The 27,207-nt window shown below is 43.1% G+C and overlaps 1 protein-coding gene across 1 annotated transcript in view; it reads left to right on the top strand.

The window, feature by feature from the left end:
• PTPRG (protein tyrosine phosphatase, receptor type G) overlaps positions 1-27,207 on the top strand; it is a 364,795-nt gene that overhangs the window by 828 nt on the left and 336,760 nt on the right. The gene's annotated exons all lie outside the window — the stretch shown is intronic.

The following is a 27,207-nucleotide window of genomic DNA, read 5'->3' as shown; positions in this document are numbered from 1 at the left end:
GCTCCGCCCGCGCGGAGCCTCCGCGCGCGCCCGAGGCAGCCGCGACCTCCGCGGGCCCCGCGGGACGCAGGCGAGGAACCCCCTGCCCGGGGCAGCGCCTGGCCCGGCGCCCCCCATGCGGCGGCTCCGCGACGCGGGGTTGAAGGAAGGAGCAAATTCTGGAAGCCTGCTCCGAACTTCCAGTTCCCTCCTTAAAAGCGCGCTGCCGCTGGTTTCCATTTGGCTTTTTCCCTGCTCCCTCCCCTCTCATTCCTGCGCTTAGGGCAGACGCCCCCTCGCCGCCCGCTCCTTCCAGCAACTTCCCGGCCGGTCCGAGGGCCGGGGCCGAGCCGCAGCGGGCTGCTGGCAGGGCCGAGGCGCCGGCCTCGCCGGCACAAACGCTCGTCCCCGTCGCGTGGGCTCGAGCTGTGGGTTCAGCCTCGCGCGATGCCCCCCGAGCGCGGCCGCCTCCGCCGGGGCGTCGCGCGAGGCCGTGGCCGAGGCCAGTGCCGTTCGCGCGGCGGCCCCGGCTGCTTTCGGGGCTCTCCGCGGAGCCGCTGCTTCCCTGCAGGGGCTTTTACACCTTCGCTTCTCGCGCGGAGCAGCCTCGGCGCACGGCGGCTCCGCGGCACCTCGGCGCTTCCCTCCAGCGAGGCGGCCGCATCCGGGGGGGAACGTGGGGACATGAGCGGGGACGGTGCCACCTCGGAGCGGCCGCGCAGGAGATGCCCGAAGCCGGGAGGCTGCGGGAGGATCCGCGCGGGCTCCCAGGACAGCGGTGCCGCGGTGTCCAATGGCAAATCCTGGGCGCTTGTGTTGGCGGGGAATCCCGGCCGCCCATTAACCCTGCAGTTCCCGCCGCGAGCCTTCCCGTGCGGGAGCTCCGCAGGCGCAGGGCGAAGGCGTTCATTGCGCTGAGCTGAAACAAATTAAAAGCACCTTTCCTCCCGCTCCACGTCTCCTTTCCAGTTCTCCCCGAATGAAAGACAGAGGTCACTATTTATTTTCTCTCCTGCAAATCACTTTTCCTTGTGAAGAAACATAAAGGCTAATTTTTCTTTGTTCCATTGAGTGAATGAACCCCGTAGAGAAGGAGCCTGTGCGGTTGTCCTTTGTTAGGGAGGCGGTAGTGGATTTTTCCTCTGTTTTGAGGTTTTTTGCTTTCTGCTGCTTTGGTTGCAGTAAGAGGAGGGAGTCGTTCTTGCACAGAAATTATGCGAGGAAGGTTTTGCACTTTCTGAAGTGTTAGTTTAGTGCATTGCGCTGTGGACTTGTCACTGGTAATTGCATTGCTTAATAAATCAAACCAAGACAAGGTAAAAGAGGTTGTTTCCATGGGGTTGGTGTGCTCATTAATCTAAATTCACATTACCAGCAAGACATAAATATTAACAGCACTGTGATATCCTTACTAAATAGTTTCCCAGAGTTTTGTCAAGAAAAGACAATTTTTAAAGTTTTTTTTTCTTAACTGAAGAAGAAAGTGCACTGTAGTGCAGTTTTTATATATTGCTGTGTTTATCCAGTCATCTAAGGAGTGATATTTGCTTTTATTTTTTATGTATATATATATTTTTTTCTTAGTATAGATACATAAGTGAAAGTATTTTTCATAACTCCAAATGAACTCCTTTCTTAAACACACTGTTGCTAACCTGGTTACTCATTGCAAATGGATTTTTTTTTCCTTTTTTTTTTTTTTTTCCTGAGTCTTCATAGTTCTGAAATGAATTTGCACAGAACTGTTTTCTGCTTCTAAGGAAAAATACTCTGGGAGCTTTTCCCTCTGCACTAATCGAAGACTATTTCAGATATTTTAAAGGTACCAAGAAGCCTGACTTTGTTTATCCAAGATTTTAGAGATGAAGGTGTGTTGTGCACATAGAGAAATACGGAACGTACAGGAGAGGGCCCTCCAAGACTTTAGTTCTGTGGCTTTTATGAAGATGACACTTCTTACATTTTAATTATGCCTTATTTTCAGTGTTTTTAAAATATGCATTACATGCCAGGGAGTCACTAATGGAGTCCTTGCAGATAAAGGATCTTGAATGAGCCTTCCTGGGCTGTGAGAGCCAGGCTTGCTGCTTTGCTTCTGGGGAGACAAGTCAGGGACGGCTTTGATATCTGCTAGCAGGTTTGTAGCAGCTGATTCTGGTTAAGGGAGCCAGGGCGCTGCTTTCCAAGAGCTCGTGCAGCTGCAGGAGCAGCCGGAGTGAGAGCCTCGCTAAGGCAGAGGGGAAAGCAAGGGGCTTTGGCACATCCAGACAGCCACAAATACAATTTGGGGGTAGCTAAAACTCCCTCAGTTGTGTTAGGATGTTGGAGAGGTCTGGACGTACAATGTCTACACACTCTGTGTTCAGCTTGGGGCTTGCAGGACGAAGGGTTGTTTGTGCTGCCGTTTGGGAAGGGATTTCCTCTGCTGCACCCTCGCCCGCTGCCACTTTTCCAAGTCTGAGAGCACTAGGAGATGGGCACAGAGGGTTCCCATCCTGTTCAGAAGATGGACATCTTGGTCAGAGGGATGAGGAACTTGTGCAAGGCCATGGGAAAGATGTCAGGTCGCTCGCCCTTCCCTCCCATGTCCCTGCTGAGACCCTCTGCTGAACAACAGGTCCTGCTGGGCAGCAGTCTTGCTGCCCCTCTTACCTCTGAAGTGTGGTGTTAGTCCCATAAGTCACTGAACAGGAGCTCTTGACTTCAGCAGGGTGAAAATTCCACTCGATTTCTGCAGAGGGAACAGTGGTTTCTACTTATGTCCTTGCACTTTGTTAAATCCATAGTGTTATCAAGTTGTGCGAGTTTAATAGTTGGGATTTGTATCCAATTACAGAAAGTAGAGATAACAGTGAGGACCCTATCCGTCTTTTGATCAGTGCTGAAAGACTAACATACTTGGCATTTTCTGAAATAAAATGTTATTAAAGTTGGCTCTAATTTCAATGTTTGAGTTTCATGGTTAAATTAAAGAAATGACTTCAAACTATTAATCTCAACTATCCTTGAAAAAATGCTAATCATGTAGTTGCTGCTTTTTAGCAGCCAAATGAACATGTGGCATGATGTCCTCTGAAGCCTAGGGCACAGTAATAACACCGTGTTTTAGCTAATATATAACTTTAATCTGAGAAATTATGAAAGAAATGAGACTAATTTCTGCTTGCTAAAGTTACTGTGCTTCCATTTTAAAAATCGTAATCCTGCCTGTTGACCAAATAGTGGTTCCTCATTTTTGTGTGTCACTGGGGGATGCAGATATTCTCCAAGTAGGCTAATCGGTGCTTTTGTGGGCCCTTCGGAGGACTGCTTGCTTCTTTCGATGCTTAGATATCTTTACAAATATTTTCCTTCAGATTTAACTGAGGTCCTGTCAAAGTTTGTTCCCAGAGAAAGCTGGGAAGCTGAATATTCCTGCGTTATGTTGACAGGAATGTGACTCCATCGGCTGCCAGAGTTGCTCCTGAGAAGCTTTGGCCTGTGTCAGCTGTGTATGGAGGGTTTGGAAGCAAAGCAGCTCAGGAAGATGTAAATTAATGTACACTTTTGTGTTAAGCAGAGAAACCTGGGATATGGCTGACGAGATGTCCAGGTGGAGGCTAATTTTTAATGAAAACAGCTAGCTTTTACATTTGTATGTCAATAAATCTTTAGAGGAAAAATAAGAATAATAATCATTAGATGCTGTTAACTTTTTCCTATATCTTGTGATGGTGCTGATGCCTGTTGCCTGCAAGGCCAACTGGGCTAGAACTGGCTTCTTTGTCAGGCATCAATAGTCTTAGAAGAGAGCTCCCCAAAATGACCTCCAGGTGAATTGGGGCTATTTGAAGGCTTATGCCTTTTCGACCTTGTACAGCTGCCTTGTCTATATGTAGCTGTCAGGTCACAGTATGTTCCTGCTTTATGCCTTGAGCTTCGCATCTTGGTAGCTTAAACAGAGACTCTTTCCAACCAGAAAGATGAAGAGATGAATGAGCGTGCAGAACACAAGAAAAACAGTAAGGATACTGAGATGTTCTCCTGGTATTGCTATTCTGGGTTTGCTTTTCCTTTTCTCTGCCTTTTATCACTATTAATGGGAAGCGGAGGGAAGCAGTAGTGGCAAATAAGCTCTGCAACTGGTTGGCAGTAAGGAAATGAACTTCATGCAATCCCTGTAAGAAATGTTTTTATTGCATTTCTTGCATGGACACACAGCATTTTAAATTAGTCCTGAAGTGAAATATGACAGAGGTAAAATCAGTTAGTATGTGGCCTTATTTTTTAACGTGGTTTTATTATGCATTTCTAAATTTGCTTGTGAGTTGATATAGTATTTTTCTTAATTATCAAGGCATTAGAAAATGGTCCATCATTATTCAAGAACTTAAAACTTGACCATGTCATGCTCCTGCCAGCAGAACTGACACACAAAATCTCAATTGATGTGGGTGTTGCAGGTTTTCTATGCGTAAATGCTACAGTAATGCCTGAATATGTTTATCCTCTGCCAGTGCTTGCTTTGAGGGACTTTGCATTCATAGCATGGAAGCCTTTCTAACGAAAATCTAGGTGTTTTGAGACTTGGATGCTTAGCTTAGCAAAGCTGCTTTGAAAAATCCCTTTCTCTGCTTTCAAATACGTAATGAATGAGACCTTGAGCCCTGAAGAGCTGCATTGGTATTTAGGAGCAAAATGTTGGATGTTTGGTCCTGTGGCAGCTCTTTTGTTCTGTTTTTCAAAATAAAATGTGCCCATCTCCCTGACGGAGTGGGATGTTGAAGCTTTTCTGTTGGAGTCAGTTTATCCTACTGACAGAGGAAGGCTCTGGTACCTCCTTGCAGGCAGAATGGACAGTCGCTCGGTTTGCTGCATGTCACTCTGCCCATCTTCTCTGTGTAGGAACCTTAAGAGACGTTAGAGATGCTCTGTTACCTGCTTTGCCCTGTACTCCTGCAAAAGCACCTTTAATTTGATTTATTGCTCTTAGCATCCAATGTCTTACAGCTGGAGCTCCTTGGTCTGCTTGTGTCATGCTGGATTGGAAACAGGGTTGGTTCTTCCAGGAGAAAGCAGAAGAGGATTCACTGTAGCAAGTAGTGAACAGTAAACAAGCAGGATGTGAAGTCAAAATAGCTTGTCCTGTGTGCTGGCTTTGCCATTTGCCTCTGCAGAAATACTGAAGCCTGTTGACGTTAGCTGATCCAAAGCAATAAGCAGATTGCTGCCTTTGTGCCCGTTTGGCTTCTCTGGAAGATGTCCATGAAGTAACCCCAGTACCAGCAAGGATCACAGCCCTGCTTTGTGTCACAGCTCTGTATGCTTAGAAATATTCTCTCCTTACAGTCCTAGAAATGTTCTCCAGGAAGGTGGGGAGAGAAGGAAACCTCCTGTCACCTCCTAGGAGGTAGTGAAGCACATCTCAAAATAAACAGGTCTCCGTTAAGACCTCGAAGAGCAAGCTTAGTGATTGTAATGAATGTGTGCTTATATATGCCTTTCTTTAGGCAACCTCAACAGGAAGCTGGTGCAGTTCCCCATCTCCAAGTATTTCGCATCCTTGTTCTCTGAAGAGTGGGTACCTTTATTCCCTCCTCCCTTCCATATGGGAAATCTGAAGTTGAGACAATAAAGTTGCCTGCTTAATAGATTGCAAATAACTAAGTATCGAGCTAATCACTATTACAAGTGAGTTTAGGAATTACATTTTTGGTTGGTTTTCCATGGGGTGTACAATTCTAAGCTGTTTTTGAACTAAAGGTTATAGCAGAGGTAGAGCAGTCAAAGCCGAAACAAGGGTTCGGGGGCAGAAACGCGATGAGAGTCCCTATGATGTTTCTACTTGTTGTTCAAGTTACTAGTAGCTAATCTACTGCTACTTCTTACAGTCAAGTAGCTCCTGCTTTTTTTTTTTTTGTATTTAAATCTATGCTTAAAATGCAACTAAAATGTTCCTGTTGACAGCAGTTGCATCATATTTTAATTGGTGAGAATTGCTAATGGAGTGTTCAGGTTCTAAAATTAGTTGTTTATTTTTCCTTTCTTCTTTGCCCAAGGGTTTTGCATCAGATTCTGTGTAACTGTGTTCTACAGCAACACCTTTCTGCAGTTTTAGCTATTTAAGTAAGTGTTAAATGTATGGGCTCAGTGACAGCAGTTTCAGAAACTGTGACTTCTTAAATTGTTTCTTACTACATTGTTGATGCATTGTAAAGTGCTTCTCTTTTGTTTACTGTGAATAAATTCATTGTTATCTTGGCAAACCTGGGGCACAAAACGTGTACGCGTTGAATGTTTTACCTTGGCACAACGGCAGGTCTTCTGCTGCTGCAAATTGTCGTAGCAGCGCCGAGGCTGCTGCCTCCGGCGGCTTCCCTCGGGTGAGGGTTTGCATTAAAAACCCCATCATGGGGTAATTTTAAAAACAATTGTGCATATCTTTTTACGTAGTTCCACAGATGAGGTAGGTGTCACAGGTGCACAGTTTTGGTCCTGTTTTTATGCTTCTCGGAAGGGTTTTCTTGTGAGGTGAAACACAGTGCAACCTTCTCCAATTGCGCTCACAGGGAAGCAGAGGTGCCTGGTTGTCCTATCGCTTTGAATTCCTGGACAGGTGCAGTCATGGGAATTGCTTTCCTGGCTTGTACCTGGTTTGTTGCCCAAAGCTTTGAATGTTTCAAAAGAAGATGTGAGGTTTCCCAATACCAACTATCAGGTGCTATTTTATTTTTGAAGAAATTAATCTGGCTAATGCCTATTTTAAAGCCATGCTCAACTTCTTTTCTGTGAGCAAAAGGGTTTAGATGAAGATGGCAAACAGATAAACTGTCCACAAAGTGGTTATTGAAAATACTCACTGTAGCTGCCACTGGAAAACAAATGGTTGTTGATTGGACTGTATCTATTCCACTTTTTCTCTGTTGGTTTAGAGAGTTTGGTTGGAATTGGTTTTATTGGTTTCACTAAATCCCAATGTGCTTAACATGATAAGAGTGAACTCTTTACATGTTTCTTTTTAATGACTTGAATAAAGCTATGTTCTGCCAAAAGCACCACCTTCCCCTTAGCGAAGCCCCCTGCAGTCTTCAGGTGCTTTTGTAAGGAGGAAAAAGGAAAAAATATCTAGCAATTGTGTTGAGCCACTTGGCAGTTTGCAAGGGAATAGCAGCCAGTGTGCCCAATAATGGGCCAGGAAACTGTCTTGTGTTGTTGTTGAGCTAGCTAAGAAATACTCTGGGGACTTGGCTTCTCTGATGTTTTTATACCATAAAAGCCACCTCAGAACATGACTGACCTCTTAATTCATGCTTAAACACTTGAATTTATCATTTCAGTTGGGGTAACTGACTAACAGTTGGGTGTAACCCCAAGGAAGCAACAGATTCCTTAAGAACAGATTTTCCCATGTGTTTTCCCTCTCCCTTATTCACGTGGTTATTTTTGTTAGGAATCACGTTTCTTGTATCTTCCTTTTTCTGCTGGATGCAGCTGCAAGGGGTGGATTTTGAGGTGGTTGCTAGAGTCTGAGATCTGCTTTGGTTCTTTTTGCAGGAGGGTGGTCTCACTTGGGAGCTTTGAGCTTTCAATCCGTGTTTGTCTTGGGCAGACCTGTGCTGTGCAGCGAGTGGGGAGAGATGGGCAGTTCTGTGCCAGGCAATAATGCACTGTTTGGAAGAGACCGTTGTTAGTGGGGGTGAATGAGAAGGTGAGGAGATCCAGATGGCTAAATGGGAAGAGCTTCTCCTGCTCTGTGTCCACACTCCTCCTGGATTCTGGAGGAGGGAGGTGGATCTGCAACCGCTGCCGCGTAGCTGAGCCTTGTGGTCGCGTTGTCTCCTCCGTGCATGGACGGGGAGCTTGATGCCCAATATTACTAGTCGCTAGAGCGTGAAGCCTGCGAGTAATGGTAGTACAAATGTATTTCAATTTGTAACCTGGCCTTCTGTAGCAAGATTGGACTACTTCTATTCTCTTGCACATGTGCATCACTTGGGGAAACATGCTGATAGTACTTAACGTTTAATTGCTTCTCTTGATTTTATTTGTAAATTAGAATCTAGAGGCTCTGTAAGAAAAAACAGTAGAGTTTAATTCGGCAACATTTTAGAGTTTAAAAAAAAAAAAAGAGGCTTTCAAGCATTTGGAGCTGAGACAAATGCAAACTTATTTATTGATCCATACATATAATATCGTATTTAAATAACAGTCTAAGCTGGGGGTCATCACTGTGCTGTCTTGCATAAGAATCTGTCTATCTTATCACATCTTGTACTCATTTATAGTTGTTTCCATTTCTGGCTTTGTTGGAAAGACAGCTAGTGTTTCAACCCGAATTAAAATCAATAAGAAGCAATTTCATTTGTTCTTAACTACTGGAGTATTTTTTTTTCCCCCCCAGTAAAACTCTATACCTTCAGCTAAGTCACTGGGTTTAAACCATCAAGATAATTGGCAGACCTCATTAATTCCTAATTTTTGCATGTGTAGGAATGTATTTATTTTCCAGTGCACCTGATAAAATGTCAAATATGATTTTAAAATAAGCATTTATTTTAAATTGTCACGGAGAAGTAAATGCAGGAAAGAACTCGTGGCAGTTAGAGGTAGCTGAAAAGCAGCTTGAGGGAAGCGTGTGCCGGGGAGCGGCGCTGGATGGGGCTTGTTGGCCACAGAGCCTCGTGCTGGCATTGCAGTGGTGTTGCCTGCCCCATGCAGTGGGCAGTGCTCTGCAGGGATGGTTTCTAGGGACAAAAGGGGAGTCTGGGGCTCTGTGCTCCTGATCTTTGACTTGGCTACATCTGCGTCGCACAAAGTCATGTAAGGAGCTATTGTCACATTGTCAGGTGTCTCTTTTGCCATGTAGCTGGCTGATTGCCAGCTGAAAAAATTTAGTTTGAGTCAAATTCAGGCAATGGTGAAGCAGGATGTGCTATTAGATCTAACATTGGAAAGTAATGCTGTAATCAAGTGTCCAAAACTGCGGCCTTGTTGCTGCTCTGGGCAGGTTTGCAGCACAGGCTGCCTAAATGGACAGAGCTGGAGCTGGTGCTGTGTGGAGATTGTTCTCCCTCGGGTTGCAGAAGTTGCAGGATGTCTTGGCATCCTAGGCTGAGGACCTTTCAGATCTAAACCTTCTTAGTGTCCTTCTTGGAAGCTCCTGAATATTTCAAGGTTAACCTACCTGTTACTTTAATAATCTTGCACTCAGTTTCCTCTCACCTCTTCATTTACTTTGGCTTGCTGTGATCTCGGTATGCTAATAAGTCACAAAGAGGGCAAGCAAAGGGCAAAACCAGGCAGGTCTGGTTACTGTGGAAATCAAAGCAAGAGTCTGTTCCCTTAAATAAATGTTTAGCGGGAACAAAACATAATTAATAACTAGATGACACCGATGAAGAACATATTTCCTTCATCCTTGAAGGCAACTGAAGAGTTATAAATGAGCTGTTTGAATTGGATATCAAAGCTGCAAGCCATTTCTTGCTAACTAATCGCTTAAAACCACACAGGAATTTAGACTTAACGTGCCAAGTAGCCAGCTGCAGTGTGTATTTGAGCAGGCCTAGCATGGAATCTACCCAAGAATGTAAGGTAGAAGTGGCTTGTCCACGCTCCGCTGACACCTGTCCTAAGTGAATTCAAAGCCATGGTTTATTTCAAGGAGTAATACATTACAGCACAAACAGATCCTCTGTCAGGAAGGTAATTAATACCTCATGTCAAACACTGTCTGGGTGCTCTGCTCTCTGTTTTGTAATATGAAGCGGGGCGACCTTTTCTCTTTCAACAATTAGCTTTCAAGGTGGAAACCAACTCGGGAAGAAAATGAACTTTTCTTTCACTGGGCCTCACGGAGTCTCGGTTCATAGTTGTTCTGATTACCCCTTTGCTCGCCACAGTTTTGATTGCTGTCTTGATCGATGACACCTCATTTCTGCGGCCTCAAATTGCTTCTGCGTTTGGGAGCTGTCGTCAGGCGTTTTTGGTGCAGAAAGTCCCCGCAGAGCTGGGTAAGGCTCCTAGGATGTACAGTGTCAACAGGTAGCAACTCTGGCTTGTCTCAATTACACTCTGCTAGTAACTGGTTCAGTTGCTAAATAATTGTGCTCTAATTTTTAGTTTTTAATGTATTTAATGTAGTTGTTTCTGCTGAACAGATAGCTCCTAGTAGATGGATTGGAGGAAATAACCAGACGTAGTTTATAGATTGTAGTTGTAGAGTAGAGCTGACTCTACAACTCACATTCATAATGTGATTCAATCTATGCTTATAGACAGAATTGCAAAAGTAGTTTTATTTATTTTTTTTAGGACTTGTGTCCAAAGATTAGATGAGACTGATTTCTAAGGTAGAAAAAAATCTTTTGAAGTGATACTGAAGTTAGATGACCTTGTGATTCCTCCACCTGAACTATGTTGAACTCTGTTTTTGGCAAAGTTTGGACACAGTATTGTATGTATAAAAATCATTAGCATCTATTTATTTTGTACCAGAACTGAAATGTTTTTGAGAGGCACTATGGTACAGTAACAGGTAATTCATATAGGGCTGCTGGTTTTGGTCTGGAGCAAAAAAGAGCCTCCCTGTTGAAATCAGGGGTTACTTCTGCCTTAAGTTTGATGGCACAACATCAAATGAAATCTAACTAGTGACTGATTTATTGCCATGTTGACAAGAAAAAGCTATCAACTACAGGATATGTTGATAAAGGGCAACGATACTTCATTGCAGCTTCTTCCCTGGAAAGCTACAGCCCTGTTGACGGCTTTATTGTTTACTTGTTGTTTCATCAGTCGGGGCGGTTTGTGTCACTGAGGGGCAACGCGTGGGGACTGCTTGTTTCAAACACCACTGCCTATAGAGACGTTTTTGCTCAATAAGTAAACTTGGTGAAGAAGCCAGCAATTTGTACGATCATGTTTGCAGTCAGAGATTGCTCCCTCTTCCTGTCTATGCCATGTTACCCACTGTATATCTTCCTTAGTGCTGTAAGACTGTCACAACAGTTTTTATTAGCTTTTTTTCAGCCTGCAAAATACATATTGGTTTACTTTTTTTAGAAGTTTTTAATTTTATACTGTGCTTTAACATAACTTTAGATATTCTTCTCCTTTCTGCATCTACTGCTGCTTTTCATCCTAGGCCACGTAGAGAGGTTTGAAGCCCAGAAGATAGGGTAGTTGCATGCTGTGGTATACCAGATGATAGAGGATTTGCCCCATTTATAAAACAATTGAGGAAATCTGACCCTAGGTCTAAGAAAAACCCAGGGCATATATGTATTTTGTAGGATCCCAGGCTCAGTCTTTTCTGGTGTCCTGGTTTGAACCTTATTCCAAGAAAATAAGAAGTCCTTGGAGCTGTGGTCTAGGTTACACCTAATGTGCACTGTGATGTTCCAGCAACCCTGAGAAGGGCAGCAACGGACTACCCTATAGCCATTTTTGAAGTGACAACGCTAGCAAATGTGCTAAAAATGCCTTTTTATGTTTGCTTGTGTGAAAGCAGCACTTCTTGGATGGCAGTCTGCATTTGCATCACTTCCAGGATGTTGAACCGGGTGGAACTGCTTCTATTTTTATTATTGACATTGGATCCTTCAGCTTGAGAAAGGCTGAACCTGATCCTCCTGATGGAGGCCTGTGTGAACGTGTTGCACCTGTGACTGGCAAAATGACCTCCCATTTTGCTCTTCTTGGACCAAAATTATTCTCAACTTGAATATTTTGAGCCATACTTATAATGTACCAAAGCTCTCATTTGGTCCTGGCCTCTAACACTTCTGTTTTTGTGATGCTTAAAATACTGCTGTGGGGGAGAGGAGGCACTGTCCACTCTAGATGTCAGGAAAAAGAACCAGTCTTTCCTAAGGATTATTTGAATCTTCATGTCTCTGTGACCTAAGAGCCATTACAGCTCTCCTTTCATTCTTTGAGACTTCCTAGGACTGGCCTTGGCATAAATCTGATCTTTACCTTCGTAGTCATGATGCTGGTGTTGGCTTTGAGCTGGTGGAGCTTTTGTAGCTTTCCAAGAGGACAAACAGGCTGCAATACTCTTCCCCCCTCTCTTTCATCAGATGGCTCTCTCCTGAAAGAGGACAGAGCCTGTAAACTACTACTTGTTATGTGTTAGAGGTGGGGAACTCATGAAAGATACATCCACCAAAGAGTTTCTATAAAACAATTCTTTGGTGTATAAAACAATGTTGTGTGTGATGGCATTGCTGGGCTGTCAGTCACGCAGCAACCATCTTTACAAGCCTGAGTTTTCATTTAAAAAGGCATCATTGGCTGTTAAATATTTGACTATTCTTGCTGTCCCTGGATATTTGAAGTATTTGAAGCAAATTAGCCCAGTACAGTCAGAATTAGGAAAGGTAGCCCAGGTGAAAGGGTTGTCCCTTCCATGTGATGGAGAGATGCTCAGTGCAAATGAACATCCTCCCAAGGTTAAATTATCTATTTAAAGCTCCTCCAGTTTACAATGTTGGCTGGGAGGATTTTTTTTTTTCTTCTCTTTTAATGTGGATGAGAGTTAGCAGAGGACAAATGACATAATTGGAGGGGGAGAGAGAGACTTCATACGTGCTTGCTGCTGCTTCCTTTACATTAGCGCATTGTGGGCTTACATCCTGGATCCCAGCTGCTTGAGAAGAATGAGAGGTATACAGAGAATACAGTGCCAGGCAACTATTTTCAAACATTTCGATGCTTTTTCTTGGTTGCCTTAATCCCAAGCAGTCTTTGCAGGTTGGGAGAGAAAGAGGGAGAAGAATTAGCATTCATGTAAAAGCTTTTTGTCTCCTCCCAGGTATGCAATGTGGGGCTTGCTGCCATCTGGCCTCCTTGGAAAAGAAGGGGAAAAAAAGGCACCACCATACTGAGATGTATAAACAGCCTATTTCTTGCTCTCATATAGCACCGAAGAGCGTATTAGCTGGGGAGTTGAATTGGCATATTCCTTTGTGCACAGGGTATAGCAACTTAAATGAAGATTAAACTTTTGTAGCAAGAGACTGCACTCTGTTTAAATTAGATAAGGAGATTATGACAGAGGAAGATCATTGAATGAAGAGTTTATAAACTAGCCAGTAAAATAAATGCGTGACTTCAAACTTTGTCTTGCCAGGATTCACTAATAAAGCGCAATGAGTTTTTGGAAGACAGTGAAGGCCTCTTCCTTTGAAGGTTATAGTGTAATTTGTGTAATTGTGTTTGTGTAATTTGACTTCAAGATATGTCCTTGTAATTTGGTAAACTGCAGATCTTCTGATACATCACATTTTTCTTGTACTTCGTATTGACACATCTAATTGCCTTGAAAGTATGTGTTCAGTTTAGAGCTATTGCACTGCCCTCTAGACCTAAAAAAATAAAATTCACCTACAAGTCTGAGGTGCTAATGTCTGTATGGATCTTATCTGTGGAGCAGCTGGGCTGCCTTGGCTTCCTTGCCAACTACACCCAGCTTGTTGCTGTTCTGAGGAACCTCCTTTAGGTCTCTCTTGGCAAAAGAAAACTTGCTGGATGATCCTGGAAGATGCCTGAGCTCTTCCTAGATGCAGAATGACCTTTTTCTTTTTGGTGTGAAAATTGAATTGCAGCAGTCTGCAGCATCCTTTTCTCATGCTTACTGAGAAGATCTTGTAGGACCATACAGATATGATACTGTTTCTGCTAGTCCTCTCCTGCTGGAACAGGATAGGCAAGTTGCTTTGGGCAAGGAAGTGATCACTTTTGATAAAGTTTATGTAAAATTTAGTCTTATAAACTAATACCTGCTTATTAGATGGGTTTTAAACTTGAATTTGCTGCTGAACTCCTTTCACGTCAACACAGTGTAGGCAGTGGTGTGTCTTTCTAAGGGGTTCATAGCGTGGTGGACACTGTGCCTGTTTGCTAAGGAAGATGAGATTTTTTTTTCTCCCTCTTGATTGAGCCAGAGAAAAGCCACGACTGGGATGAAAGTCCAGAGCCCTGCGGAGGGGGCTCAGCTAAACTGGGAAGGACCAGGACACAGAGTCATGTCATGAAGCCCAGTCCCTGTTTTTTTAGGTGTAGCCCAAGCTGGCATGAAATTGGATTTTTATTGTATTGCCCTGATCATTTCTCTATCAGTTTTACACAGCAGGGCTTGATGAAATAGCTGTCATTAAATCCATTGGAAAGGTTAAGTGTCTTTAAGACTTACAATTGCTCATTTTAAAAAAAAAAAAAACTATTTAGAAAAAAATACTACTTTATGGATATATTGATTCTTGAAAGGTGTGAGACTTGAAAAGAAATTGCACCACTTACGACTTATTTCTAAGTCTTTGGATGGAAATACTGTGTGCAGAGTTCAGAGCAGAAGACACTGAGTGAAGCTATAAAGCTTAATAAAAAATAAGCCCACACATAACTTTGCATGAAGGGAGGGGGGATCAAAGGACTAGCACATTTGCATAGATAACATTTGAATTGTTAATTCATATTGCACTTCGTTGCAAGGATGTCATTTTTAATTAAGAATAAAATGTGTTTCCCTTCAAATGGGAAATGATTGTAACTGCAGATGGAAATTGAGGTGATGGGAACTGCTTTAATTAATTGTTAAAACTTCTTGGGTTTTTTGTTTGTAGGGTTGTAGCACTGTAGACACTGGTTTTCAGATGTGCATGTTAAATGCATGAAATGTTGCCAGCAGATGTGTGCATACATAGTTTAGTCTGAGTTGTATCTGCAAAGCAGAAGTTTCTGTTTGCATAGATGGATTTGAGCAGCTCTGGCAGCTAGACTTCATGTTTGCAAAATTGGTGTGAAATGGCAATGCAGAAACACTATTCCCAAAATGTCTTTTTTTTTTTTTTTTTTTTTTTTTAATCATATCTTTGACTGTGGGCTTTGCAGATGGTGGAATCCTTCACTGGACAAAAGCAGCGCGTGTTTTGCACCAAACTGTTGTTGTCTTTAGAATTCCCCTTGATGGCCATGATGGTCCCAAAGTGGCCTGGATCTGTGGTTGGGTTTTTGCAGGGCTCTCCTGGTCCTTGTGTTCCTGGTATGGTTAATCTGTGGGAAGCTGCAGTGACAAGGAGACCTGTGTGGAAGCAGAGGTTTCTTCTGCCTCAGGAAAGGTTGGTCAGCGTATTTATCGACCTCAGAGCTTTGCATCTAGAAAGGATTTTTGAAGTGAGCAAAATGAGCTTGGCAACTTGTGAGGAGCTGCGTATGAAGCCTCTGTCATCTCTGATTGCAGAGGGACTTTGAGAAGCTCAATTAGCGCTAATTGGCCTTGTGTGACCCTGCTGTCTGGTGGTGTGAGAAGGGCCCCTCGGAGCCGTGGGCAGCAGTGGGAGCCGCTGGGCTGCGGTGCTGGCGCTGCTGGTGCTGAAGCCCAGTGCAAGCCGGGCAGCTGCTAGCATGGGCTGTGCTCGAGATGTGCAGGAATTTTCCTCTGAGAAGTCAAGAATTTGGGTTCCTGCAGCTTCCCCTGCTTTGCAGTGCTCTGCAGAGCAGGAGGAAAAGCAGCTTTGGCATGTTAAGAGCTCTGTAACCTTACAAAGGCTTTTTTCCTTTCTTTTTGGTCTTTTCTTGTTCTCTTCTCTTCCATTCTTGCCATAAATTGAACTCATGTCACCTGCTTTGGTCTTAGAAAAATAATTGCCAAAGAAAATAAAAGCTGCATATACGGGGCGGGAGGAGGAATGCTTTGTTGCCTCATAGGTAAATGACATAGAAAACTAAGAAGTAAACTAATATTCAGTAAAATGATAAAAGAATTTATTTGAATGACAACATGGTGAGGGTTTTTTCCTCTGAAGTATGCAACCAGAGATAGGAAGGATGCTAATGTCACTAGGGTAATTCGCAGCTGACAGCGGTGCCTTCATTTGCGTTTCTTCCCCTTACCTTGTGTTTCTTTTTTCTCCCTGAAGCACATGTGTTGGGAATTGAAAATGTAGTTTGCCTATTATACACTGGCAGTAATCTTTCAATTTTTTTAATATAAAAAATGAGGCCACAAACATGAGCAGCCACTGATGTATGGGGCTATTGATGGGAATTGAATTTGCAGAGGGAAAATGGGATTTGGTTGTAGTCTGAAATGATAATGATGTAGCCTAAATGGATTTGTAATGGTCATTCATTCATTTTTTTGCTGCAACTTCGTGGTTTGACAAAACCTACTTATGCAGGTGACTGTGAAAGTAGCAGAGGTTCGTCTGTGAGTAGCAGTTAATAGCTAATGGCAAATAATATGGCAAATAATAGGTGTGTAAAGTCTGAGCTTGAGCCTGTTCCTACAGACATCATTTGGTGAAGGAGGAGATACTCTAATTTGTGTTTCTTATGGGGCGTGGGGAATGGTCAGGGATGATGCTTCTTTGTGGAACTTCGCAAGTAATAAGAAAATATATTGTGACATAAATATGATGTTTAATGTGGCTGATGGCAGTCTTGGTTTTCTTTAAGCAAAACAGAACATGTGAATATCACACTTAGAGACTGTTCTTCCATTTAACTGGTGTGTAGCCCATGTTAAGCAGCACACAATTTAAAGGTATGAATGGAAGTAATTACAGAGAATAGACCAAGTGCTGCTAGTTTTATAAATATATTCATTGTTATAAACTTTTTCTTTTTAAATCTATACACCCAGCAGTACGGATATAGGGGCTGAAATACAGGCCTGTAGGAAGGAATCGGCCTGAGCTGTTTTACAAGGATGATGGGGATGGCACGGATGTACCTGTAGCTAATCCTGCCCCTGTTCTGTGACGCTGCTGGGAGCAGGAGTGCGGTGGGGCCCTGCGAGGACAGGTTGTGTTGCAGCCACGGGACCTTCCTGGGGGAAATGAATTTTATTTTGCATTCTGTGAACAGTGCTGATGCAAAGGGCTGCAAGCAGCCTCGGGCTGTTTGTTTAATGACTTTGCTAGCCAGATAAGCCAGAGGCAGAAAGAGCCTAGAGGGCTACCCAGAGGTTGTGGGCTGGCTTTGGGTTGGGTTTGGCTTGTTTAAACCAGCCTTTGGAAGCCTTATGGTTGTGAACTGAGTGCCCAGAACCAACGTGGGCTGCATTGGCCTCGCATTCTGTTTGTGCGCCTGGCCCGGGGCCTCCCCACGTGCCTCCCTGCAGCTCTCGAGTGCTGCTTGGCTACGAACGGGCCACGCACCGTCCCCTACAGCTCCCTCCTGTGTGAGTGAGAGGTTGCAAGTTCCTCTCCTGTTCCATTTTTGGTCCGTTTTGCACAGTGATGGAGGAAAAGCTGCAAATAACAGTATAGACCTGTCACTTCGTCGTTAGCAGGCGACATGTTGAGTTCTAGCAAATATGTGTTGGGCCTCTCTCTATGAGAATGCTTTAAAAGAAGTGCTGAAAGAATTAACAAACTTGTTTTGACTATAAAATTGCAAAATTCCCCCCAAATTTTCAAGTTTTATTTTAAAACTGGATCTGCCATTTAAATCCTGTGTATTTCTGTAAGAGACTTCATCTTTTTTTGTCTAATGTATTCAGGCATATACCAATATTTTATGCTTTCTTTTTGACCTTTTTTTTAGAGATCCAGTTTAAGAATTATTTTATATATTTGCATGCTGGCCTTGGTAACTCATAAATAACTTCTAGGAGTGAAAGCTGCTGCCGTTGATGTCTTAGATTAGGTGTCACAGCAGTTGTTTCCATGCCTAGAATTGTCTGTGAGGAACACAATAGATTAAACCTGATCTAGACTATAAAGCAAGATTTGTTTTAGTGCTATGCTCTGTGAGGCCTGAAGACCGTTTTGTCTTGCTTAAGAATTGCTGTCAAATGAGTGTGTTTTTTGAGGTGTAACTGAGAGGCAGGAGACTGGACCTCTCCCAAATTATTTCTAAGTTTCACCCCAATATAGTGAGTGTTGAGGAAGGCTTTACAGCAGCTGGCGTCTAACCTATTTGAAGCATGTTTCCTGAGTGTATCTTTAGGAGGGCTGTTTTTGCAGGCATTTGATGGAAACCATCATAACAAAAACCTACGGCCAATCCCTGTGACTTTTTGACTTTGTGCTCAAGGAGCAGCCATATAAAGGTGGATAAAACCATTAGACTGTTGATCGATAGAGCAGGAGCTTTCAGCTCATGTAACAGAGACTTGTGCTTCATGATTCAAGTCTCAGGTTCATATTCTGTGCTTGTGCAGCTGGGCATGTTATGTTGCAAGATTCGATCCACTTGCTCTAATGCTCTGTTCTAAGCTTGTAGGTGTTCACCACGTTGGCTTTAATTCAGAAACATACTTGAGCGTGAACATTCTTTAAATATGTTCTTGAATTGGACCCAAACTGGTGAAAATGTTGGTTTCTCACTAAAGTACAACTATTGTTCCCCAGGAAAAAAATGTGTGTGCATATATATATATAATATCTAATCTTTATGTATGTATCTTTTTAAGCAATGCAGATGTATATACTACTGGGCATTTTCTTTCTGTTTTGCTAAAATATGCATCTTTTGCTCTGACAATTTGCAGCGTGTTGATCACAATTGCTCTTTAACACACTGCAGAGGAAACGTCCTTTAATCCAGATGTGCTCGTGCACAGCTCCTGTGAGGTTCCTTGTGTTACGGTGAGGGTTTCTTCCATTTTCTGTGTCCCATAACTCAGTAGAGGACTGCACTGCTGCAGCTCAATTGTAAAATATTTTGATAATGCAGCATTTAATAAGATGGAATTCTCAAGTGTAGCCCAGTAATGTTCTGCTTGATCAGTGAAACTATTTTTTATAGTACATCTATGGATGTGCAGACATTTGTTCTGAGTACTTTTATTCAATGGCTCAGGGTTCAGTTATTTTACTGGAAGTAGCAGGTATTTTTTTGGTCTTTTCGTTGCTTAGTACCCACATAAAACATTATGCTCATGTAACATTTATGGGAGCAATCCATTAGCGGGAAGACAAAGGTTTTCCTCTAAAGGCGATCACCAAAATGTCTTGCTGAAATGAAATCTCTTCTCCAGCTATTTTTAATGCATTAACTCTTGCTGGAAGTTGGGAAGCGCCGTGTGAGGTAACGTGGTGATCCCTTGGTGGGCGAAGCTGCCTGGAAGCAAGCGGAGTCCACAGGAAAGCAATCTCGTCCTCAAGCTCTGGTGACTTAGATTAGTTTTGTGCTCTCGGGTATGAGGGAGATAAAAAGGGCAAGGGTTTACTGTAGATTCTCTTGAAGGCGTGTAGAGTTCTTGAAGTAGTAATAAATGGCAGATTAAAATTGATCTCAGGGAGGCTTCCAATGTTAACCACTGTTACGAAAGTAAATGACTGCAGCTTTTTAGATGTTTCCTTGAATGGGACGTGTTAGACTGTACTGTCAAGAAACTGCTTTACCTGAAAATTTCAGCTGCTTAAAGAGCTTTTCTGGGGTGTCTTTAGAATAATAAATTCAAAGCTATAATGAATGATTGAATGACTATTTGTGTGTATATACACACACATCATTTTAATGGAAGAGATAATGTGCCTGAAGATGAGATTAAGGATTCAGAAGAACATTAAAAGCAGAAATATTATTTCTAAGAGATGGGGAGATGAAAATTTATTATTAGAATATGTTAAAAAAATAATTAATACTGCTAGGAAATGGTAGAAGAAAAATTGGCTAGGTCAGCTGGTATAGATGAGCAATTTAAAAACCACAATATGCCATAAATCACTTCCTCAAAGCGACTGGATTAAGCAGGATGTTTCTTGTTATGTGCCGTGATTCTGTTAGCTTGGTCCATTTAAGGAGAAGGGAAGGAGAAATGTATCTGTGTGTTCATTTACAGTGGAGGAAGATTAGACTTTGCAACTATTAGATGTTTGATGACAGGCCTTATAAAACAAGCCTCTATTTGGATGCAGAGCCTGCGTGCAGAGCTCTGGTCAAATCTGCCATTAGCTAAAACAGGCAGATTGCTGCTGGAGTCGATAGAGTTGTCCCTGTTCTCACCACTTAATAAATTGATGGGTAGTTTACTTCTGATGAACCTCTTGCAGTGAATGTCTGTCTCTGTGGGTTGTATGGGTAGAAATTCTTTGTCTTCATCTCTGAAGTAGCACTTCATTGTACTGTGGCCTTGAGAGAATCCATACACAGTAGAATGGGAAGGTTTATCAAAAAAAGAATAAATTGGAGTATTTTTATAGACAAGTTTCTTTTATTTATTAATTTCTTATAAGCACATGTGACCAACTGGGGATGGTCCGGTGGTCATGACTGATAATGCTGATGATGTTACTACCAGTAGATCTGTATCCAGCACTTCTATTCCTCCCAGGGATGCTCTAAGGTTTAATCCTGTTGTCCCGGCAATTGCTCAGAGCCCCGCATGAAAGCCTTTATAAAACAAAATATGATGTATTATGTAGGTCATGTGTTTTGCTAGGCTCTGTAGTTTCTAAAGGAAAGAAAATCACCGTTTTGTGCATTTGCAAGTTCCCAAGTGCTTGAAACATTGTACAGAATCTGATAGAGAAGCAATTGGTTTTTTTTGTAAAGTTAAAACTTAGAGCTCAATTCTTTCATGGAGGAAAATAACTGGTTTTCGTTCTGCCGCGCTAGTCTTACATTACTTACAACTGCAAATCTGAAATGCTTGTGCTGTGCATATTTGCCTCAATCCTAGAGAGGAATAGGAGGAGTTTATTACAAAGCACAGAGCAGTTTTTTTCAGGGTGTTGGTTTATATTCCGTTTACACACTAATGGACTATAGAAATTGCTTATTAATGAGCTATAGCAGTGGAGATGCTCTCAAGTTTAACTGTTCCATAAGCAAAATGACATGTTATGGGGCATGGAGAATATGGATGCTCAGCATCCAGCTACTACTGCCTATATGGCCAAAGTTTCATCAGTTCCCAGCTGGACTACTGGTGCCTGCATTTTTTTGATAACTCTGAAAATAATTTTTTTATCAATTTATAAATCTGTAGCACTTGCAGAATGAAATTCTCCCTTACAAAACAAATAATCTAAGAGATACTGAATCAGAACTGAACTTAAAGGCAATTTAGACATGAATGGCAATACTATGATTCTTGATGTGCTATGATTCTCTCTCCTGTATTACAGTAATAATGCAATTATTTTCAGGTTAAAAATATTTTAAGGTACTGAGAAGCATGAGGGAATTGGAGAAGTTGTTGCAGTATATTCAGGTAGACAAGGATAAGCTGTGAAGAAGAACAGTGTGGTGGCATGGGAGATGTTCCAAGCTGACATGGGAAGCAGTGAATAGCCAGGGTGAAGGGCAGCAACACAGGCACTCTGCTCAGCAGAGCTTCATAGAAACCCATCAGACATCCTCAAATGGAGCTTAAAGATACACTGAAACACAGTGATATGATATGCTGTGATTTCTGTAAGGCACTTGGCTTAGTTGGTTGTGACAGCCTCTCTTTAAAAGTCAGTCCTAAAATAAGGCAAAAAATAAAGCCAATGTGCTTGACGTGGGTCTCCCTATTGGGTTGCAACCAGGTCTGGCTGCTGACCCAACAGCTCTGTGCCGCAGAGCTCTGCAGTGGGAGCATCCAGCCCTCTCCCTGGAAATGGCACGTGAGGAGCTGCTCCTCGTTCCCTGCACGCGAGTAGAAGGTGCTGGTGATGCGGGAGGCTGCGTCGGGCGCGGGCGCCGGCGCTGTGTTTGTTTTGCCAATGTAATACTGTCAAAGCGTTATTGAATGAGCTGACTTCAAGCTGTTGATATAGTTCAGACCTTGGCAGCTCTCTAATCTCCTTGAAGCTTTAGTGTTTGATTGCATTCGTTTGCCCTGCAAATAGTCAACTGTGTAAGTTATCTCGAAGTGAGAATATATCGAAAGCCTCTATTTATAGTGGACAAGGTTCGTAGGAGCAGAGGCCTTGTGGAGCACCCGTGGACTCCTTTGCATGTGGGAGTGGAGTTGAGCTCCTTGAGGCCTGTCAAACTGCGTGATTGCAAGGATCCCTTGGGCAGTTAGCTTGAATTATTTACGGGTGTGTGAGATCTCTGCCTGCCCTGCTGTTTGCACGGCTCTACTATGCTTTTATGTTCAGATTAAATGATGGTGCTCTGCCTGCTGCATATATGCAAAATATAAGACATCCTCATTACTGGAGGAGGGAGTGATGAGATCTGTGAAATAATCTTTGGCAGGAGATGGTTAAATGAGTTTAGTTGTGATTTGAGTGCCTTGCCTTGTTCAAGGGACAGTGTTCTTGCATGGGTTGTGGTAGGGCAATGAGTTCAGGGAAATGAATGTTCGTGGTCTGTACCTCATGGATAAACTGCTTTTCAATACCTGATATAACTCATGTACAAAGCAGCGTCACTGTAAGTGGTTTCATTCTAGATGGCTCTTTACACGTTCTTTTGGGTAGCAATTTGACAAACCTATGCCTAGTCCAGAATAATATTGCTGCAAATTTGAATAAAAATACACTGGCTGTTTTCTGAGACTATAGAAGGAATACAAGAATGCATTTTAGAAAAATGTAGGCTTTTGCAGCCCTTGCTCATGAATGTGTAAGCTGCTCCCTGTGTTTGTTCTTTTTCAAAACAATCTTCAGTGCATAGTTTGGAGAGAAGAGGAAATGATGGGAAGAGCCCTTTTGTGCTTTGTGGGAAAGGATTCAAGGAAGGGTTTTTGTCCTCCTTTCATACCCACAGTGACTGTTTTGTGGGGAGCTGCTTAACTTGTCATGTTGGAGGCAGTGAGTGAAATCTTTCTGTCCTTACACTAGGGGCAGGTAACAGCAGTCTATGAGAAGAAAATAATGCAGCTTTTCTTTTTTTCCTCTGTCTTTGACTAGTGGGTTACAAAAATATGGTGTAAACATCAGTCTTGACTGTCTAGAAGCCTTGAAGCTGATAACTCTTGGAGTCTGTGTTGATCAGAGAGGGAGTGACTGCAAATTTATTGTTTGATGCCTGGGAGGAAGGGAATGGGTGATGCGGAGTGTGTCAGCCTGTGTTTCTGTGCAGTTCTTGCTGGTGACCTTGCTGCCTTGGCTCGTGCTGGCCCTTCACTCCTGCCTCTCTAAGCTGCCCATGCAGTATTGGGACAAGGACTTGACAAGTCCGGGCAGGAGAAACAGCAATCTCCATGGATCCATCCCCTTGGACATGGATGGATTCTTCCTAGCTGGTGCATTGCACTGCTGCCTACATTGCAGGTCTGGAGGAGTGGGAATTAACCCCTGGACAGGCAGGGCAAGGCCATCCTCCTCCGAAGGGCTAAACGAAGCATGGTGGTTAATGCCTGTTGTTGTTTCTCATTGAACTGGAGTAACTTGTAAGTGCTGCTGATCAATAGTACAAGCAGGTGATTAGCATTTGCAGGCCTGAACACTTCTTTTAATCTCGTGCATGCGGTCTGCTGAGAGCCAAGGGCTAGCGATGGAATGCATGGGGGAGTGAAAGCCAAATTTTGGGATTTTATTTTTTTGTGAATTGAATGCAGGGCTAGGGACTTGTGTTTTGTCAAATTGGAGCTTGTTGGCTGCTTCAGAACCAAAGAAAATTGCTTGATTCCTGAGGATCACTGGATGCACCATGATCACTCTGTGGCATTGAATGAAATGTTCAGTGTTTGAAGAACGAGGCTTCCTCTATCTGATTGTACGCAGGGATCTCTTCCCAGTGGTGACATTATCATCAAATGCTCAGGATTTCAATTCCTGTTTCATGCCTCCTGATAGCTCCTTTAGAAGAGATTCCCCCTTTCAAGCAATATGTAAGTGTGTCAAAATTCAACTGATAAGGTCCTAAAACTAATTGAAAAGCAGAAACTTGAGCTCTGTCAAGGACCAGACTTCTAACGTGCTGCATGAGGTAAAAAAAGCATTAGAGAACTCCACTAGACCCTTTCAACCTCCACATATGCAATTTGTACAAAATCTTGGGTGTGGTTGTATTTTCTGTAGTGCTGCTATTCAGATTGTATTGGTTGTGGCAGAAGTCCTTGGGGGAAAAAAAAAGGATCTGATCATGTATTAAAGGCTTGCAGCCTCATGCAAATGTAGCAGGCTGAAAAGTCCCTGTTGTCCAGATTGCTTTAATGTCCCCTCTTCAACATTTCTATCGTCAGTCTTAAAATAGCTTTCAAATATAGCTTTCTGAATGGAATATATAAATAAATGCACTCTTCCTTTCCCAGAGAGGCAGGAAGGGTGTGTATGGGTTTAACTGTTTCATAATTCTCTCTTAGGTGCTGCAAAACAATACTGCCTCCCCTTCCTATCAACCAGCCTTGGAAGGAATGCTTATTTCTTGGGGGAGAATGTGGCTGTATCCTGATGTGATTAAAGCTTTGCTTTAAAATTCGGTGTTTTTCCCCCCAATGGAGAAAAAGTTGAAATTAACCTTAAAAGTTTGAAATTGCAAAGATAGAAATGCAGAAAAGCCTTGAGGGAGGATGGATGTGTAATAGGCACTGATTTAGTTCAGTGCTGCAGTCCTGGCCTTACCTCGGTGAGACGGTTCCCTCGGCAGCTCGAGACGTGTCTGTGCAGTTGGTGCTGCCGCGTGGCGACTTTGCTCTCCCTGCATTTCCAATCCTTCAAACTGCTAAAGCGAGTCAGCTTCAGAACATGTGAATTGCCATTGCTTAAAAATAAGCTAAGCAAACATGAAACCTATTTCAGTTTTGCAGCCCAAATTTATCTGGGAACTTTCTTCTTTCTTCCTTTCTCTCCTTTCTCTCAATGTTCAAGGCTTGTTACTGCAGATAATTTAAATTCCTTTCCCTCCTAATAATCTCTTGCTTGCACATACAAGATAACAGTCGTACGTATGGTTTTGCTGGATTGCTAAATTGACAAAGCACCAGAATAAACAGCAGTGTGTTGTGAGGAGAATTAGCTGATGTTTAACTTCCCTTTGCAATTTATTCAGTTTCTGTAGCTCTGCCTGGCTCCGGTGAAAGCAGTCCCCTGGCTTCCTTCAGATCGTTCGGTGCATGCAAACTGAGCACGTTAACCTGGCAGGATGAATGCCTGGAGCTGGAATATCTGCAGGATTTTTCAGGCAGGCATCCAGAGGAAACCTGCTCAGTTATCTGTAAATGCCTCATTCTTTTAATGCATTGACTTTGCTGGGACATTCTGGTTTTAAGTGTAGTATTTTTGGTCCATGGAGCATATTGTTGAGCAGGAGTTAAACTGGAAATATAATATAGTGGTAGTGGAAGTAAACTCCTGGGGATGGAACTGTTCCTTGTGCTGGATTAGCTGTCCCACATTAGTCTCCAAATGCTGCTGGTTAATATAGCTTGTGCCTGGGTTGAAGGTGTTTGATCTTGAACCTGACGAGGACTGCGGGAGACTTATTGGCTCAGAACTAGCTAAAGGAGGGAGTGACAGGAACAATCTGTGTTGCCATCTAAGTTGCTGTATTTGATTTTCGTGTTGACTGATGCTAGGAGTGTATTCTGGGTATTTCTAGTGAATATTTGACTAATTTATGGCATGCTTTGTTGTCAAAGGCTTGAGCTAAAGGCACGTCCCTTTGCAGTGGGGTGAGAGGAAGCTTGCAGAGTTCAAGCTGTTCAGGAACTTTTGAACTGTATACTTTAAGCTTTGTGGGATTTTTTTTTTTTAAATCTCAGTCTGCAGACTTTTCCTTCCTCTGTAATTTTAAACCCATTTCCTCCCCTTTCTCCAAGGACAATCCAGTACATGGGACTTTTTTTCTGCTTTGAAAAAAAAAAGCCCTTGTGGTGATAAGCATCAGTGCAAGCCTGGTGCAGCCTGGGGCCGTAACCACCTGGGCAACCATTGTCCCTACTTGTATTGTCCTCCCCTCTTGCTGCCCTTCCATTGCTTTGCTTGACCCCTATTTGGACGGGGTTATTGATAGCTAACTAATTCTCAAACCCCTCAAGTAAATGGTTTTCCAGGTGTTTTGTAGGCTGAGGATAACTGGTCCCACTTTGGCATCCTCAGAGCTTGTGAGGATGAGGTACCTTAATGGCAGAGCTGTTAAGGCATTAGATGGGCACAGCACTTCGGGCATCAGAGGGAATTAGTAATAAAAATCAAAGCTTTCTTGGATTAAAGCAGCACATTGTAATGAGCCTCTTTATTGTTAATGCCACGTCCTCCAGCTCTGTCACGCCACTGTAAATCTGCAACTCACTCCAACTGTCTAATGCAGATACAGAAACATCCCAGCCTTTTTTCTTAAACTTATCGGTGCTTTGCCATTAAATATTTCAAGTGGGTTTTGTTGAACAGTGTAGCTTTTTTTTGTGTGTGTGTGTTCTTTTTAAAGGTTACTTCTTGTTGGAACGAAATCCAAAGTTGGGAGTTCTTAGCAGATGTTATGATTAAATCTGACTGGTTGTAGGCTCCTTCCTCCCCCAGCTCCCAAATGTAACATTTGGGATGATGAATAGCGGAATTTATAAGTGATGTTGGTAGCCTTAATTGTTCAGATTTTTTTTGGTGTATGTGACAGTGCATATATAAAGTTTTTCCAGTGAGCACGAGCTGTGCTGTGGAACTGATGGTTCTTGTCTGGTTTCATAACTGTATTTAAGATGTCACTAAGTCTCCTTCAAATAGGAGCTCCCTGGTAATTGCGGCTGAGTGATTTGATGCATGACTTGGGTAGCCTCAATTAAAGTTAAATCACGTAAAGGACATGACGTGGGATGCGTCTTTTTCTGTGTATATGTTAGATTTTATGTCATTACACATTTGAGATGGATTTTTGTGCTTTTTAAGTGCAAGATTGCTACTCTTTAAGTTATCAAATCCAACCTCCAAAGCAGTTTTCCTTCTTTCTTTTCCCTATTTACACTGAAATTGCCTGTTACCAGACCAGCCTTGACCCGGTCATTTAATATGTGCCTTTTTTTGCCTATGGCTCTTCAGCTTTTTGGTTTGTAAAAGCGTCGTCAAAGGGAGCTCAGGCTGCTCCTGTCTCTCCGTGGGGATGTGGGAGCTCTGTGCTCACCGCCCTCCTGCGAGGCCCTTGCTCGGCCTTTCCCAAGGGAGACTGGCCGGTTGTCACCGGGGCCTTTTGGGGGTGGGATTGGGGTGGCCTGGCACCGTGGGGCCGGCAGAGGAGCCTGGAGCCCATGGAGAGGCAGAGTCGCATTGCTCGTGGTGGTCTGCAGGGTGGGAGCCCATGGGCTCATCCGGCAGGACGGGAGGGATGTGCCGCGCGCGGCCGAGCCCCATGGGGGCTGCTGGCGGCCTGCGTGGGGGCGGCGTAAACCATGCTCGTTAGTCAGAGCAGTTTCTGGTGGCT

The sequence above is a fragment of the Nothoprocta perdicaria genome, unplaced genomic scaffold (assembly GCF_003342845.1).
Source record: "Nothoprocta perdicaria isolate Ctin4 unplaced genomic scaffold, notPer1 scaffold_9, whole genome shotgun sequence".
Lineage (NCBI taxonomy): Eukaryota > Metazoa > Chordata > Aves > Tinamiformes > Tinamidae > Nothoprocta > Nothoprocta perdicaria.
This window is presented reverse-complemented; position numbering and strand designations above follow the sequence as displayed.